This window comes from Nelumbo lutea, chromosome 4, assembly GCF_056320005.1.
Source record: "Nelumbo lutea isolate HS-2025 chromosome 4, American lotus-T2T, whole genome shotgun sequence".
In the NCBI taxonomy this organism is placed as follows: Eukaryota; Viridiplantae; Streptophyta; class Magnoliopsida; order Proteales; family Nelumbonaceae; genus Nelumbo; species Nelumbo lutea.
This window is the reverse complement of record NC_142687.1, coordinates 4,116,652-4,133,577: the sequence shown is the minus strand read 5'-3', so window position 1 is coordinate 4,133,577 and position 16,926 is coordinate 4,116,652. Positions and strand designations below refer to the sequence as shown.

General features: G+C 38.8%; 1 long non-coding RNA gene across 5 annotated transcripts; it reads right to left on the bottom strand.

Moving 5' to 3' along the window:
* Window positions 1-6,123: 6,123 nt before the first annotated feature.
* On the bottom strand, window positions 6,124-15,612 carry LOC148853460 (uncharacterized). 5 transcript variants are annotated; one of them, XR_016112522.1, is made up of 4 exons: window positions 15,412-15,612; window positions 15,257-15,321; window positions 15,045-15,136; window positions 6,124-6,686 (listed from the first exon to the last, which is right to left on the bottom strand). It is a non-coding gene; the product is annotated as an uncharacterized LOC148853460 (long non-coding RNA). The 5 variants fall into 5 exon arrangements; XR_016112524.1 differs by lacking the exons at window positions 6,124-6,686; window positions 15,412-15,612 and adding exons at window positions 6,727-6,850; window positions 14,752-14,867 and having other exon boundaries at window positions 15,257-15,397; XR_016112523.1 differs by lacking the exon at window positions 15,412-15,612 and having other exon boundaries at window positions 6,124-6,661; window positions 15,257-15,397.
* Between the last annotated feature and the right edge of the window lie 1,314 nt (window positions 15,613-16,926).

Genomic DNA, 16,926 nt, shown 5'->3' with positions numbered 1-16,926 from the left:
CATTAAGATGTATATTGGTATTGATGAAATTTTATTTTTTATGAATTCTGAATGCAAAGAATGTTATTCTGAATTATGAAAATTATCAAATATTCATTTTGACCCCATATATGAGAGTTTTATTTGTCTTTTTGAGGGTATCATTGGAAAACAAAAAGTTGTATGATTGCACTTTAAGAGATAAGAGATAAGAGAAAATGAACAACCATTTTTCTCTTAAAGTTAAAATATTCCTCTTAAGATATAAGGGTTAAGAGGAAATGAGTAGGCCCTTAGAGTCTTATAGACTATGTTCAGTTTGAAAAAAAAAAGTACAAAAAGGAAGAAAATTGAATAAGCCTACCAAGTCAGCCATTTCACTCCGATGCTAAATATCTAACGAAAAGATTAAATTAGGTATGCGTTTGGAACCGTGGGTGTTTATTCACTAAATATTTGTACTTGATTTGTTTACAAAATCGAGAAAAGCAATAATGAACCCATTTATTGTTGCTTAAGTGCCACTAGGTGCCATTAGGCACCACATCAGCAAAATAGTGAATAAACACATACCCGTTGGGGGAAGTACTAAAATGAAGCTTCCCCCAATGGTATAAACGCACATAAATCAAGGCTTGCTTTTGCAAGTCTCTATGCATACGAATCCACATAATGGTGGGAACGCTAAAGTGGCACCTATGTGGCGATGTTTCGATAAACACCTATCACAAAACGTCTATGAAACAAAACACACTCTAGGTGATGTTTGGCATCGATGCTGTTTTTTGAGAAAATGGTGCCACGTAGGTGCCACATCAGAGAAGATAGTGCTCCAGAAAACATTCTCTTGCCTGGTCTCGTTTTTCCAAAAAAAACGTTGCTGTAGACCACACCTTGGAAATCGGGAAAGTGTGGTCTGAAGCAATGCCAAATTCAATATTTTCTAAGAAAATGATGCATTGCTACCAGCGGTGCAATGATGTGCCATCATCTTGGATGTTGGACAATATAGACCAATGCTGAAAACGGTTCTACAACATTGGTACCAAACAAAAGCAGTGTTGTTTTGTCAGAAAACAACCTATGTGGCAACACCGATTCCAACACAAAAAATAAGCACACAACTCCACATGCCCAACACCATTTTTATGAGAAAATTGTGTGGTGTTCCTAGCACCGATGCCAAACACATACTAGATTAATGATCATCAAGCAAGCGACAACTAGGGGTGCAAATGGATCGGATTTTGATCCAACCCGACATAAGACCCGCTCTTGTTTTTGTTAGATCCAGATCTTCGAATCGGATCAGAAAATAGGATCCGATTGGAAATAGGATTGGATTCGGATCACTCATATCCGATCCAATATTTATGTTATTTATTCATTTATATAAATATACATAACACATATATGTTATTTATTTCTTTATTTATAAATATATTATTATATTGCATTTTTGTAAATTTTTTATATTAATTTTTGTATAAATAAATATGTATATATGATGAAAATAGTTAAAAAGATACTTGTATTTTTTTGTTTCTTTTTTAATTATTTTATTCTTTTAATAATTTATTAATTTTTTAAGAAAGCTAAATTGGATCAGATTAGATATGAAAAGCCGACTTCTTCATCATATTCAAATTCAAATCCATACTTATGAGATCCGATCAAATCGACTCTTAACAATGTCAGTTCGGATTTAGATATACCCTGATTCAAAAATAATCCGATCAAATCCATTTGTATCCCTAGTGACAACGCTGGAACTCACTAGGATTTGTTTCACAAATCATGGCAAACAAAGACGAATTGAATCCTGAATGGCAATTAATGGAGAGCATAGACAAGGGAGCGTGCAGCTAGTAAGCTTAGTACGAGAAGCATTAAACCAACCAACTGGCTCGTTGATGTATTAGCTGCTTTGTTCTAGCGTTGACACCAAATCAAATCCCACAACCAACACTTTGGGATTAACTAGGATCTGCTACTCACACAGGGTGCCTCACACTAACCTCACAGGCACATCCCACCATGCATTTGAAACATCTCCTGTGAATAATACGTTATTATTCATGAGAGATGTTCCAAATGCTTGGTGGGTTGTGCTTGTGTGACACATTATGTGAGGAGCAGATCCGTCTAGAGAAAAAAAGGGGTTAGAGTAGCAGTGGCAATTGGACGGGTTGGGTTGGGTTTGGTTTGGGTTGAACTTCAACCCAATCCATCTAACCCGCCAACCCATTAATGACCCAGTAATATAAAATTAAATGGGCTAGGTTCAACCCAAAACCGCTTTAACCTAATCCAACCCACCCAAAACCATTAATCTTATATTTATGGACTTAAAAAACAAACTAACTCTTTCTTAACAAATAAGTTGGTCATAGCTTAGTGGTAATTGAAGTTACTATTTACACAAGTGGTGAAGGTTCAAATCACATTACATACATGTTATTTTTACACAAGCGGTGAAGCCATTTGACTATATTCGGATTTCAGGCTTGACCGAACCATTTAGGTTCAAATCGATCAGACCAACTTGAACTATCTAATTGGATTATCTCCAAGTTAATCACATCAAGGGTGGTTGAACCATTTAGATATGGATCGGTCTGGTTGGACCAGACTAGACCATATTAGGTTTGTGCATGGGTTTGGGCCGAACCGACTGACTAAACGCGGGTCAACATAAGTAAATCGGGTTGGTCTGGAATCGAGTCGGGTCGGGTTGTGTGGATATTGGTCATCCGAACGGTCTAGACCGGGCAAAGCATGCTGACACCAAACCATCCCGCCTGAAGCTGTTTCGGATTTGGGTTGACCCGGATCGGCTTGTACCGTCTCGGGTTGGGCTGTGTGAATATTGGTTGGACTGGACGACCCAAGTAGAGCAAAAACGATCTCAAACCATCCCGCCCGAGGTCTATTTTGGATTCAGGTCGACCCGGATCAATATATGTTGGATCAGGTCATATCACGTTGTTCGAGCTCGGGCCAAATTGATTTGGATTTATATTGGGTGAAGTGTGTTGATTCAAGACAAAACTTATTTTATTCAATAATTAATAAAAAATTAATATATTAATTATAAATTATTTAATTTAAATAAAGAAAATTAAGAAAAAAGGCTAAAAAATTAATACTTACATAAGAAAACAGTAGACAGTAGTAGTAATTTCTGGTTAGAAATTAGAAATTAGAAAAGCATCCAGCTAGCAGTAAATGTGCCATTAGAGTTTAGATAATGCATGGCAGCTCATTTGAATGGCATAGATCAATTCAATCAAATCACTTGAATAAGCCAAATCAACTCAATGGCATAACTCAATACTTATTTACAATATTTTTTTCGTTAATCTGAAGAGGAAGTTCAAACCTAATACATTTTTACAATAAGCAAGCAAATTGCATGTCAAACAGAGATAACTGGTCGAAGCTCTGCAAAGGTTTGAGAGTGCATCAGGTATAGGAAGAAGAAGAACCCCACTAAGCTCGATTAGGGCTTCTTTATGGCTAAAAGGTTGCCAAGTTACCATTATAACCCCACTCAACACTTGGAGAATCATTCCTGCGGAGTGATGTCCTAACGTTCTCACTCATTGTATTTACTTAACGTGCCTTCTACATCCGGACCCATTTTGGACACTCAAAAAAAAAAAAAAGCTGGAAATGTGCCATTCCCACTCTAAAAAACATGAAACAATCGAAAATGTCATGCCAAACGTGTTCCCATTCCATGGGAACGATGATAACATGAGAAGCACTTTCGCGGAATGTTGCCAAACAGCGCCTTAAATTTAAAATTTGTTCTACTGTAATTTTATATTGAATAATGATTAGGGGTGCATTTGGATGTAAGCTAAATTCAAAGTTTCAAACCCATTCCATCGTAAACAAGACATATGGTTACTGATCCTTATGTATCTTGGTTTTATCCGATTAAATTAGATTTGGAATTGAACTTATTGGATTGACTAAACAGGACCCAATCCATTGACAAGTATGATGATAACAATTGACAAGAAACAAGGCCAATGAAATTTTTAGAAGTCTAACATTACGAAATGATCAAAACTCCAATGCTTCTGCGAAAAACAGCAATAGGGCGGTGACCGGATTATTTTTTATAAGAGACGAGGAAGAACAATTGGATGTACCAGGCAGTGCAGGCCAGCATTAATATTGTGGTAGAAGTAGTGACAAGAGGGAAGTGATTCTACTGGGATTAAGCAACCAGATCCATAGCATTATTACTAAGACTTAATGGTGATATGATCAAATATAACATTACAAAGAAAATTAAGATTTCAGAATCGATGCATTTAGAATTATGATATTTAAATTTAAATTTAACTATTAATTATGAATTATGACCCAAGGCAAGTAATCGTTTTATATATTATAGATAAATAAAAGGGGGGGGGGGGGCAAATTTTGGGGTTTAATATCAATAAAAGTAATATATTTTAAAAAAAATTAAAACATAGGTTAACTTTTTAAAAATAATATGATAAAGGGCAAAAACATTGTTCATCTTCTTCTTCTTGCCATTTGTTCACCGGAGTTGCCGTTTGCTACTGTCTGCCACCACCCGCGACCGCCGTCCGCTGCCGCCCGCCACTACCTCCGCCTCAGGCAACATTACTGAAGGTGGTAGCAGTGGCACTGGTGATTTCTTTGTCCAACGTCGCCACCTCCGCCTCCGACAACATTGCTGGAGATGGGTGGAGACTAGACTTGTTCATGGGCCGGGTAGCCCGACAGGCCAGCCCAGCCCAGGCTGACCCCCGAATGGGCTTGCACATGAACTTTAGCCCACAGGCTTGACCTCGGGCCTAAAAGCCCAAGCCCGACAATTTTACGGGTCAAGCTCGGGATTTGTCACAAAGCTCGGCCTGACTCGACATTTTGTATTTTATTGTAAACCCTAGCTAATTAACCTTTCCTATTCCCTCTTTTCATCTTTTATCTCTCTCTCTCTTCATTCTTACTCTCAATAACTGGTGCGAATCCAAGCAAGTAGCCACTGTTCTCAGTCTCAGAGGTGACAGGCAAGCTCAGGCACCGGTCGTCTCTCTCTCTGGCAGTGAGTCTTCTCTCTCTCTCTCTCTCTCTCTCTCTCTCTCTCTCAGTCAAGCATCGGCGATGCCGAACTCAGGCACCGGCGCCAGCTGCACCACTAGTGGACTCAGTCACCCTACATTTCAGCCTCTGTTAGGTCGGGCTTTAGGCTTTTATGAGGACCGGGCTCGGGCCCGAGTTGTAGGCTTGTTGGTCAGGCCAGGCTCGGGCTTGAGCCTGAAAAAATCTTGTTAATGAAGAGCAAAACCCCGGCCCATAAATAGGTCTAGTGGAGACAGAGGTGGCGGCGGCAACGGGTAGAGGAATGACCACCAATGCCGCTGCCGCCACCTCCAGCAACATTACCAGAGGCGGAGGTGGAGGTGGGTGGAGGCGGCGGCAGGCGACAATAGACGGAGGTGGCGGGTGGTGGTGGATGATAGCTCTGATGAATAAATGACAAGAAGAAGAACATGAACAGTTCTTTTGCCCTATAATGATATTATTTTTAAAAAGTTAACTTATTTTTGAAAATTTTTTAAATATATTACTTTTATGGATATTAAACCCCAAAAATTGCCCTTATATGCTAAAAACCATCTATTTATATTCTATTACACACGCTAAAAAGAATACAACCATGAGGCTTTTTAGTAAAAAAGCATGGATATTTTGATTGGAACCATCAAATGGCGGATCCTTATTGCGTGATCCATAAGTTAAATCAATAGGTAGGGACTAATGCTATGTAAGTCCTTGGGGTTATTTATGTCGAGCTTTTTGTAACAATATTATTGGACCTCAAGTCTTGTCCTTCCCCATTTGCTCTTTTTAATTTCTTTTGAAGCTTTTTCATGGCTAACCGGCTAAAGGGGGAGCTGGGATAAATCCAAGGAAATATTTAGGGTGCGTTTGGTTCTTGGACAGGATCAGAATTGGAATTGGAATCGAAATCACCTATTCTTAAAATCTGTTTGGTTCAGTCAAGAATTAGAATTGGATTCCGATTCTTGTTGTTTGCTTCAACTAGAAGCTGAAATCGATATCAGTAAAATTTCCAATTTTGCCCCTGTTAAATAAACCTCAAAAACAGATATATATTGAATAATTTGCCCCCATATATACATATCGAACTGCAAACTAAAGTACATCTTTATTAAAGCCATAACTCAAATGGAATAAAAAACTCAACAGGCGCCTGATTCTGTACAAGATCCTATCTTGCTTGAACTTCTACAGGAAGCTTCACACTTGCCCCGTTGAGCTCAAAGTTGCTGCTGCCACTCGTGAAAACCTTTGGAATCCTTCCATCATTTTCTTGCTGAATAGTTGCATTGAACCTTGAGCTATGTAGGCTTTCTTCCACGAGATTGGAGTTGGCACTCATCGGGAGAATGTAAGCCATCAACTGTAGCAATAGGCTTCTTTGGTCTCCCTCTCTTTGATGTTTGTTGTCCAACTAGTGCATTGTTAGTAGGATCCACAAGAATTTCCTCCATTGTTAATTGGGTTCAAAGACAAAACCTCTGCTTCAAGCTTCATTAATCAACTTCCATATGTAGCCATTTCTGATTTCAACTAACTAATTGCAGTCCACAACTACATTCTCCATTGACTGCATAACCAACACCATAGACAAGCTACAAATTTATTGTCACACTAACAATATGGTAAACTTAATTGGATACGAAGGTAATACTTGAGCTTCGCACATTTATTGGTGTTTTTTAGAAAGTTTTCGAGGAACTTCATAGCCAAGTTTCTTTACAAGATTTCTCACAAACTAGAACTGGTTTGGAGAATCCTGTAGAAAGCGCAAATTTGATTGCCAATTAGGAAGTTGAATATAAAGAAAATGCAAATTGACAGTCAAGTAGCAACGAAAGCAAATTGAACAATGAAATCAAACCCCATTTTTATCCTCCACCAATGCATCTATTAATTTTTTGACAACATATTCCCCTGCACTAGTAGACAGAGTTCCCAATACAAAAAGACTGTCCAAAATGACAGAGAATACTAGACAACAACGACTAGAATGATAGCATTCAATGTGGCTTCCGAACATTCTTTTACTTGACATGGTTGGTAAGAATAATTTTGACCTGTAATTTTTATTTACATTCTGGTGATAACTCTCTTTCTAACTTTGTACTTAACCCTGGCATGGTTGTTAAGAATTACTACTTGAATTTTTTTTCCTGTTGGATAACACTGCTTCCTAATTACTCTTTATCATGTATATGTTCCACCTGTCGTGTTTTTAAGCTATTTGCTAATGCTCTGAAATTGTCAAGAGCACATTCAACCTATGTAAAGTCCCATGCATGATGCTCCCAAACTAGTTTAGATTTGTCCACTCCCTCTGTCATTTCACTAAGAACAATTTACCATCAACTAAAGGAACTAAAATGATGTGTATGGTGTGCCCTTAAAATACCCAAAAGTAAGCTAAAGTAAGGGAATCCTCAATTCCTTACTAACCAAATTAGAATTATCCCATAATTTTTTAATAACTTGTATTAAAGAGAAAAAAAATTGTAAGTACAACCCCTGAACCTTAAAGAACAGAGGTGGTGAGAATACAAAAGAGAGGAAAAAAACCCAAAAGAGTCCTTATACAGAAGGAAATGACAAATTTGGGTTAAGTAGTGTCCTGAAAACTCCACTATGGCATAACTCTACATCACAAAAAGCATTGTTAGAACCTATCTAAATGAAATAGTTCAATCCATCAGATTGTTAGCTTGCTAGCCCTACAATACATACTACTGGTTACTGAATAGATTATCTGTGACCTACAATCCACATGTTTGCTAGCCCTACAATCCTCTTGTTTTTAGAGGGATATAAAAACAAGAATGTGTCAAAAGAAATTAGCTGTTTCTGGAGGTTTTTGGATATTTACCAATTTGACACTAGAAGCTTTGTCCGTGACTGTGTCAAAAAGACAGATTGTCATATGTTAGTAGTTAAAATATAAAAGTCATATGAAGTATTTCAGTGGTAATTATAACAAAGTCGAGTATCAACCATTTAGTATTTCACTATCTATTGGAGGTTAGTTTATTTTCCTTCTTACTATGTTGTTAAAGCTCAGCTTATACAAATATGTATAGTGCAGAACCTTGTATATGGCATTTCTAAACCTTGTATTTGTACTGAACATATTTGAATTTGCAAATTGCAATCTTCCCAAACTGAGCCTAATATACAAATCATCTAAATGCATCTAATAAATTTGACTAACGTTTATCCATATAACCAAAGACACTATCATGTCTAACATATATTCATCCACTTATCCTGTGGTCAATCTCCTCAATGCCTCTATTATTTTTTTTTAATCAACTTATAAAATACTGATTCAAGAAATTTGCAGCTTCTACAGTCAATCTAGAGTTATATTCTTTCAATCAATCTTTTGTACACCATGGTCCTTGGTTATCTGCTGATCCAAATAAACAACTTTTGTTTGATATCTTGCATTTGTCATTTTCTTGATGTTTATGCTTCTTGACAGTGTAGCCGGCAAGAGATAAGTGGAAGAGAAGAGAAGAGAAGAAGAAGAGAAGAGAAGAGAGGAGAGAAGAGAGAAGGTTTGCAATGTAACAATATTGGTGGTGCCAGTGTTTATTTTACTATATATAGGGCGACAGAAATAACAAGGGAAAAGACCCTTGTGCTCCTGAGTACAATAACAGACATACCAGAAATAAAAAAACACTTTAATTAGCCAAACAGGCCCTAACATCTGCAACTAAGTTATTTTAACATTATTCCAACACACCCCCTCAAGTTGGAGCATAGATGTCAATCATGCCCAACTTGTCACACAAATCTTTGTGCCACACATGATGAAGACCTTTGGTGAAGATATCTGCAAGTTGCTCTTCCGAGCTGACATATGGTGTGCACACTTCTCCACTTTCAAGTTTCTCTCTGATAAAATGCTTGTCCACTTCAATGTGTTTCGTCCTATCATGCAGAATTGGATTAGCAACAATATTGATGGCAGCTTTATTGTCACAGTAGAGTGATGTAGGATTGCTTACTGCGAAACCCAGTTCACCTAACAGATTTCTTATCCACATGATTTCCGCAAACCCATGAGCCATCGCTCTATACTCTGCTTCAACACTGGATCTAGCCACCACACCTTGTTTTTTGCTTCTCTACATGACAATGTTTCCTCCTACAAAGGCACAACAGCCACTGGTAGACTTTCGGTCATTGACTACTCCTGCCCAATCTGCATCAGTATATACTTCCACTTTTAAGTGACTGTGTTTCTGGAACAACAAACCAACTTCGGGAAACTTCTTGAGATATCTCAAGATCCTCTCTGCAGCCTCAAAGTGAGTTGTCCTCGAGCTGTGCATGAATTGACTAAGGACACACATCGCATAGGCAATATCAGGCATGATCATAGACAAATACAGAAGTCCCCCCACGAGTCTCTAGAACATCTTTTCATCTTTCAAAAACTCTCCCTGACCGTCTCCCAGATGGTGATTAGGTTCAATAGGTGAATTAGATGGTTTTACCCCCAACTTGCTTGTATCTTCTAGTAGATCTAGTACATACTTCCGTTGGGAAATAAAGATGCCCTTGTGAGAGCGGGCAATTTCAATTCCAAAAAAGTATCGTAAGGGGCTTAGATCCTTCACCTCAAATTTAGTGGCTAAGAATTTTTTTAGTCTCTGGATTTCAACCTCCCAATCTCCTGTGATCACTATGTTATCCACATACACAATAAGAGCTGCAATTTTACCATCACCTCTTTTTACAAACAGGGTATGATCTGATTGGCATTGTTTGAATCCCATCTGTTGGACTGCTAAATGGAACTTACTAAACCAAGCCCGAGGTGATTGTTTCAACCCATATAGGGACTTTTTTAACCTGCACACCTTTTGTTCACTGCCTTTGGCGCAGAACCCTGAGGGTTGGGTCATGTACACCTCCTCTTCCAAGTCACCATTCAAGAAGGCATTCTTGATGTCCAATTGGTGAAGATCCCAGTCAAGAATTGCTGCCAAGGAAAGGAGAATCCAGATAGAGTTCATATTCGCTACTGGAGCAAAAGTCTCTGCATAGTCCACTCCATATACCTGTGCGAAGCATCTTGCTACCAGTCTAGCCTTGTACACTTCAACAGTTCCATCAGCTTTGTATTTCACTATGAACACCCACTTGCACCCCACTGGTTCCTTCCCCTCAGGAAGATCTACCATCTCCCACGTGCCATTTTTGTGTAAGGCATCAATTTCTTCCCGCATTGCATCTGTCCATTCAGGTTTTGACAAAGCTTCTGCCATGGTCTTAGGGATAAGGATACTATCCACAGAAGAGAGAAAGGCACGATACGAAGGTGAAACATGCTCATAGGACACAAAGTTAGAGATAGGATGATTAGTGCTACAAGATCTAACACCCTTTCTCTTAGCAATAGGAATATTAAGATCGTTGAGGACAGGTGAATCAACATTTAAAAGAGCAATGGGAGCAAGTGTACCTGGCTAATGAGATGGATTTGCCTCGGGTGAATCCGATGATGTTGGTTGCATAGTGTTCGGCCCCACGGCTCTTGAACTCGGCTGACTCTTATGGCTATGATGAAAAACCCAGAATGGAGGAGGATTGAGTAAAGGAGGTAGTTGAATCTGAGCCGTCGTCTGTTTCTCCTCAACCCTACTCTTCCTCTGAAGAGAAACCGAGAAGAACGGTTGACTGTCAAAGAATGAGACATCAATGGAAACATAGTACTTGCGGGCAATGGGATCATAGCAACGATACCCCTTTTGAGATGAAGGGTAACCAAGAAAAACACAAGGAATAGCCCGAGGGTCAAGTTTACCACGAGTAGGTGACAGATTGTGGACAAAACAACGATACCCAAAAGCACGCATCGGAATGGTGGATAGCGGGGCTGTAGGGAACAAAAGCTGATGTGGGGCCTAATACTCTAGTAGCCGTGAGGGCATGCGATTGATGATATATGTCGCACACAATACTGCATCCATCCAGAACTGTTTTGGCACATTCATATGAATCAGCAAGTCACGAGCAACTTCGAGCAGGTGACGGTTTTTTCGTTTAGCCACACCATTTTGTTGGGGTATCCTGGCACAAGAGCTTCGCTGAAGTGACCCACTCGAAGCAAAGAACTTTGTGAGATCACTATGGAAATATTCCTTTGCATTGTCCGACTATAAAATATGAATTTTCGTTTGGAACTGAGTGAACACCATGCGTTAAAAATCTTTCACAATTTGTGGCACTTCATCTCGAGATCACATAGGGTAAACCCAAGTGTATCAAGAATAATCATCAATCAAAGTAACAAAATACTTATAGCCAGCCGTAGTAGGTAGAGTAACAGGGCCCCAAACATCAGAATAAACAATATGAAATGGAAATTCAGATCTTTTATTTCTTAAAAGTAAAGAACTTCTACAATGCTTACTCAACTGACAAGTTTGATACTGTAACTAACTCACTGACAAGGACTCAAACAACTTTGGGAACATAACTTTTAGCGACTCAAAAGAAAGATGACCTAAACGACTATGCATAAATAGGCCTGACTCTCACTCGACGAACTTGTGGACTCAGTCGCCACTAGACAAGCATTATTCTCCAGCACGTAGAGACCATCCACCATGCTTCCTCTACCAATCGTCTTTCTCGAGGTCAAATCCTGAAACACACACAAAGACGGAAAAAAGGTGACTAAGCAGTTCAAAGAGTGAATAATACTACTAATGGACAACAAATTAATAGGTAATTTCGGAACATGCAGGACATTAGGAAGAGTAAGGCCAAGTGGGAGAGATATGGTGCCTCGGCCAGTCTTACCTTATCTCTCCAAGAGAGAAGGTTATATGTCTGGAACAAATTTGATTTACCGGCCATGTGATTTGAGACTCCGGAGTCAATAATCCAAGGTGAATTAGTAGTATGAGATGACACATGGAAGGTTGTGGCATTACCTGATGTAGACGCAAATGAGGTAGAAGGAGTAGGCCCAGAATCCACCTGGCGGAGAGTCCTACCATACAATTCAAAATGTTCACGGAAGGAGTTGATAATATCTTCCTTAGGGCCAGAACCAGGATGTCTCTCCTGAGTTATGGAAGGACTAGTCTCTATTGATGCCATATTAGCTGAGTTATACTTTTTTTATTCTGCTTGCCTGGTTTCCAGTGCTGACTTCTTACCCAAATCCTGCGCCCATTTAGGTTTTCCATGGAGATCCCAACATGTATCTTTAGTGTGTCGTGTCTTCTGGCAGTGAGTGCACCAAAGCTTGCTTTTATCTTCTGATTTTTTCTGAGTGTCACCCCTTTTAAAGCCACCTCCGACATTTATATCTGAATTTTCCCGGACTGCTAGGGCAATTGACTCCCCTTCTACACCATTCATCACACTTCTTCTGCTTTCTTCTAACTGCACCAAGGCATACACCTCCTGGACTGATGGCAAGTCTTTACTACCCAAGATCTGTACCCTGATGGACTCATATGACAAATTCAGCCCTAAGAGGAAGGCAAACACACGTTGCTGTGATTCAAGTGACTTATAGGCCTTTGCATCTTCATCACACTTCCAATTCACATTCTGATAGTGATCAAGTTCTTTCCATATTGATGTCAAATCAGAATAGTACATCGAGAGACTCCTATCCCCCTGCTTGCAAGTAGAAGATTCAGCTTGTAGTTGATATATCTTGGCATAGTGTCTCTGTTCTGAATAAGTGGACTTCGCTTGTTCCCATATCTCACAAGCAGTTTCAGCCCACAAAAAAGTATTCCTTACTCGTGGCAGCATTGAAACCAAGAGCCAAGACATCACCATACTATTCTCTTGGTCCCACCTATCATGCTCAGCACTTCCATACTTCGGTTCTTTTACTCTCCCATTGATGTATCATATTCGCCCCATAGCAGTGATGTAGAGTTTTATCCTCCTAGACCACTCATGGTAATTCAGACCATCAAAGGGAATGACAGCCATGGAAAAGCTCATATCCATTCCCCCACTCCATTGTGGCTCCCTGAGATCTCTGAAGTAGCATAATTCTCAGTCGACATGGTTAAGTAGTTAATCAGTCCCAAACATCGGACTTAGGACCCCTCCTTACTCCACAAAACAATGCTCCACTCAGTTCACACCCACACACTCGGGTTTACCAACCAGATTGAGCACAAACAGTACCAAATTCCGGAGAAAAACTGAGGTAATATTCGACAAATTTCAGACCTGTATAGTTTTATCAATTCACACCTACCAGAATTCCAGAATGTCTAACAACCATTAATCAGTAGGAGAGATCCTTCTTACTTATAGTCAACTCAAACCATTGAGAAGACAGGTCAGCATTGACCTACAGTTGTCTTAACACATGAACAGGATCACATGATCCAAGAAAACTAGGGTTACACAGGTTCGACAGCATTCAGCCGCCCCAGATTCATAGGGTTTTCACTCGGTACATGACCAAGGAGAGTAAAGAAGAGAAAAATAGGGAGAACTGTACCAGTTGTAGCTATTATGTAGTCCAGAATCAGATTTCTTTTCTGCTAGTCTGTTCGATCTGTTCTTTGGGTTGATCGATCTTCTCTTGACAATGTAGCTATTATGTAGTCCAGAATCAGCATTCCTGCTCTGATACCATCTTGACAGTGTAGCCGGCCAGAGATAAGTGGAAGAGGAGAGAAGAGAAGAAGAAGAGAAGAGAAGAGAGGAGAGAAGAGAGAAGGTTTGCAATGCAACAGTACTGGCGGGGCCAATGTTTATTTTACTATATATAGGGCGACAAAAATAACAAGGAAAAAGACCCTTGTGCCCCTGAGTACAATAACAGACATAACAGAAATAAAAAAAATGAAATAAAAAACACTTTAATTAGCCAAACAGGCCCTAACATCTGCAACTAAGTTATTTTAACATTATTCCAACAATGTTTACAAATTTTATTTGAGTATCTCCACTTGTTTGGTTGATGATTCATAGTTGTTACAATAGTGAAAAGTTTAATATACTCTCTCTCATTTCGCAGGTATTTCTAGGAACAATGGGTATCATAGAAAATATTAAAGAAATTGAAGCCAAAAATGGCATGGACACAGAAAAACAAAAAGGTTCTTCTCCTAACCCTCCCCAACAAATTCTCACTGTATACTTTTGATATTGCTTAAATTTCTATTCAAAGGAATTTAACATGTCAAATATTATTAAGCTACTTGGGACCACAAGGGGGAGATTCTTTGGGGTTGTTTCACCCTTCAAATTATAGCAACCTGGTTGTAGAAGGTAACCATCAAGTGGAAAATTCCTGGTTCGTTTCTGTAACTCCAGGTCCTTGGTATCTTATAAGTATGATACTAGAAGCCCAAACTTTAGTATCAAACATGAACTGCTTGTTCAACTGGACCCCAAGGTTAGCCAATAGTCTAGCTGATCCTTCAGCAAGAGGAATCACAAGATCTGAGGATTCTAAACTGATTTGAGGGGCTCCAGGTCTAAGTACAGAGTCTAAACAAATTTATCTATCTATTTTTCAGGATGACAGAGATATAAGAAACAATTTCTATATCAAGAGATACAAGAATAATAAAATAATCAAACTGAAAGAAATAATAACAAGATCAGATTCCACATTACTTCCTCAACATAAAAACAACCAAAAGCACGCTGGACCTTGTCTACATGAGGATGAGATGCAGAAGGAGCTCCACATTATAAGAATGTTAAGATGGTTACAGTTAAGTCATTCATTCCAAATGGAGGAAACATCGGTCAAATTTGTAACAGGCCTACAAAAACCATTTTGAAGACCTTGCCTTATTATTTTTCAATGAAAAATCATAACATAGACATCAAATAAGATCTTTGAAATAAAAATGCAGGCCTAAATGTCATAAAACAAAACTTATGTGTGAGCTGATCTCCTAGAGATATAATCAAATCAAACAAATAAGAAAATGTCTCACCAGAGTAGAAAGCGGATTAAAACAGACAAGAATAGGGCAGTTCTGTAAAAAAAATCACAGCAATGCAGATCCGAAGTGGAGATGGAGCCGATCTGTAAAATGAACCACCATATTTCACAGTTAGTTAAATAAAAAATGATGAAGAGGAGCAAGAAGAGTGGTAGAGGAAGAAGAAGAAGGAGGAGGAGAAAGATGGTTGGCAGTGGTCTTACCTTACCGGAGATGGGGTTGACGGTGGCGAAACAACGACTAATATGGAGGTTGGAGGGATTCGTCCCTTTCACAACAACAGTTAAACGTAGGTTAGATTGGAGGGGATTTTTGTCAAAAAAAAAAATTAGAAACTAAATAGCAGAATGGGAATCACATTCCGGGGGAGGGGTCGGGAATGGCCATTCCCTATACGAGGGAATCACATTCCGCCTACTTATTCTCATTCTGGTCGACCAAACATATAAAAACGGAATGATTCATTCTGATTCCGATTTCAGAGTCCTATTCCCTCGTACGAAACAGACCCTTAAACTTGCTTTTAAATGATTGGCATTGAAAATTGAGAATTGAGAGAGAGGCTTTATTACTTATCAGGCCAATTCAATTCAATGTAACATCATTCTAGTTTATAGCTTCTTCATGCAAGTTGTTGTATGTCGACATGGACTACCTCTCGAGTGATGACTGATGAGATGACATGTACGTAGGTGGTTGGAGGTGATGATGATGACAATGCACCACAAAAGCTTAGATGCTTAAACGGGTGATCCATTGTCTATCGATGCAAAGGGGAGTAAGAGAAGCTTTAGGGTAAAGATTCATGGCAGAGTCTTGACTTGACAGCACCAAATTAAAAAGTGAGTGTCCTGGTCCTGGTGGTGATGTCTAGCCTATAAATTATATTGTATTGTTGGATTCTCTCCATCCGGTAGAGAAGGACGGCATCGGCATGAAATAATATTGTAAGTTTGGCACTAATAGGTTCGACGGACTCAATCGAAAGCAAAATCAAAACCTGTGTCCACACCGATCTAACAGCCTTTCTCAATTTTGTATTAGGAATATCTCCCCATAAAATAAAACACATCAGTATAGAGATATTCTCAATGCAAAGCAGTAAAGACTGTTCGGATGGGCTTTGCCTGACTGAAGCCAAACTCTTCTTTAATATATTTACTTCTGCTGCTTGGATTTTGTGATGGGCATGCAATATTCGTGACAGTATCTGCTCATCACAAATGGGCGCCTCACATGCACATCCACCGTGCATTAGAAACATCTCCCATGAATAATGACAAATAAATACGGGAGATGTTCCTAATGTATGTGTGAGACACCAGCTGTGAGGAGCAGATCCAGTATTGCAATATTCTTATTTTTTGGAATAAATAGACTGTACTCCCTCTCCCCTATTTTATTTTATTTTATTTTTTATTTTGGGGGGATGGGGGTTATAAGTCTGTCCAACCCTAGAAATCTAGAGCTCCATTCTAGGTTTTGGGGTTTTTTTCATAGGTCTAAACGGGGGTAGCCATCCCCCTCTTAGCCCCCAAACTTGCATGATTTGATCCTAGGTCTCTATTCTAAATAGTTGGAAATCTTATTAACGGAATCAACATAAGTTGGTGTAATTTTTTTATTAATTTGTAGTAAATTACCGTTTGTTTGTTTTTTTTGGGTAGATGAAGTAAAAAAAATTGTCAATGAGAAAGTGGTTTTCTTTGATCAATAATTAGTAATTTTATGCTCTTTTTCGATAAATCATGAATTTCATGGTAAATAATTCTTTTTTATGAATAAATAAGTTTTTCACTTAAGGGGGAAAGTTGCCAATAAATGATGGTATAAAATTATTAGATATATGTTTCTTAAATAAATGCATTTATTC